The sequence below is a fragment of the Anarrhichthys ocellatus genome, unplaced genomic scaffold (assembly GCF_004355925.1).
Source record: "Anarrhichthys ocellatus isolate YVR2014 unplaced genomic scaffold, GSC_Weel_1.0 scaffold24, whole genome shotgun sequence".
NCBI lineage: Eukaryota > Metazoa > Chordata > Actinopteri > Perciformes > Anarhichadidae > Anarrhichthys > Anarrhichthys ocellatus.
In genome coordinates, this window is record NW_022280054.1 from 7,245,736 (window position 1) to 7,247,671 (window position 1,936).

Below are 1,936 nucleotides of genomic sequence, written 5' to 3' on the forward strand. Positions count from 1 at the left end.
GTCTGTCTGTCTGTCTGTCTGTCTGTCTGTCTGTCTGTCTGTCTGTCGTCTCACACTTGAGAGAAGTGAGCTGTTATTTTCACTACTTTAAGGCACAAAGAGATTCCATTTGCAGTTGAGAGAACGGAAACAAGACTGTAGATATCAACAATCACAAACTGTATATGTGAAGATGAACGTGTTACATTTTCTGAATGTATAAAAACATTTTTGAGCCTTGTGTAAAGAATCGTAGGAAACTTTAGTGTTAAATTACGTTTGATTTTATATTTGATTTTTCATTTAAGGTCAATATTTATTTTGTACAAGCACTGTTGTAACACTTCAATGATGTCTAGAAAGGCTACTGAAACAATGAATGTGGCTTCTGTCTTCCCCTTCCTCCTACATTGTGTTTATATTACTATGAATTAATACTGCAAAAACATGAATGCTGTATTTTATTGACAGTTATCTGATATTGGTATGGATTGTATATTTGCTTGTTGCACCTTTTGCATGTCTCACACTGCCTTCTTTTCCCCTGACAATTGTACAATAAATATTTTCTAGTTAAGTATCTTAAGTATCTCTTCCTCTCGCTTTGTGTCTTTCCACTCCTGGGTTTGGTTTTTGTCACTTGAAATAAAAAAAAATATATATATATATATATATTCAAAAAAAAATAATTGAAGAATTTAAATGTTTTTTCTGCAGCTTCACAAGAAGATCCAAAACTCCAAACCCTTATGACTGGATCCCTCTCGTTCGATCAGTCTGCTGTGATCGTTGTGGGTCATGTAAGTCATAGTAGCCTATAGCATCTTGAAAAGTCATAGTGTATGTTCCAAAAGGTCAGTCATAAAAGTCATATTTTAAAGAAGGCTTTAAAAATGTCCTAGTATAGTATGATATAAAGTGTCAGGAAGAAACTCAGGGGGCTTTACAATCCGTACAACATACGACTGTCTTTCCTTAGACCTTCACATCGGATTAAGGAAAAATTCCCCCCAAGAAAACTCCGGGAGAGCAACTGGGCAGAAGGGCAATATGTTGCAGAATGAACATATGAATATTACAACATAGCCAATCCATATGTATAAAATTGTCATTGAAAATATAGTATATTCTGCCATAGAAAAGGTTATATAAAGAGCTCAGGAAGGATTTACAGATTTGTAAGGCCAACGGTGGATATTATGGCATGTGTGTGTCCTGTATGTGAAGGTGCTTTAATGCACATCACAGATGAGTGCTCCCCAATGCTTTGGCAGTGTGGACTGACTTCCTGTAGCAAAATCTGCAACGCAAGCATCAGACTGCTCTGTCAGTTTACGCACGTGCGTGCGCGTGTGTGCGCATTGGGCTTTCTGGCAGGTTTAATTATTGTGCAACAGCAACATGATAAAGTACTTAATTGAAGATTGGGAACTTTGACCACTCCGTGACAGATTGAGCAGTATGGGGAACAAAAGAGATGCGGACAACGACAAAACCGATGTGGGTTTGTTCCCTAAACCATCGCCTGGTGAATGTGACTAGTCTTAAGAGCCAACTCGAAATTTGACAAGACTGCTCAGAGACATGAGCACTTGTATTAGTAAGGCCGACAGCACCCTCTGGCTGTCACAACACACTTTAAGGATTTACCCCCTGCAATAATCAGCTTCACATTTAGGGTACACAAATCATGTCATGCGCACATCATATGGACCAAACTTTTCCAAAACCAATGCGTTTTCTCCTCTTCATACATCAAATATGTTGTGCTGTTCTATTTAGTTACAACGGTTCAAATCAATGGAGACCAGAGAGTTCAGTGGCATAACTCATTTATTGAATAAAAATTGGACATGAACACGTGCAGACTAAAAACCAGTGTAACAAATTGACAACCCTAAACTTTTTCAAATCCGCATCCCCTGCTGTAAAAAAAAAAAAAAAAAAAAAAAAAAAA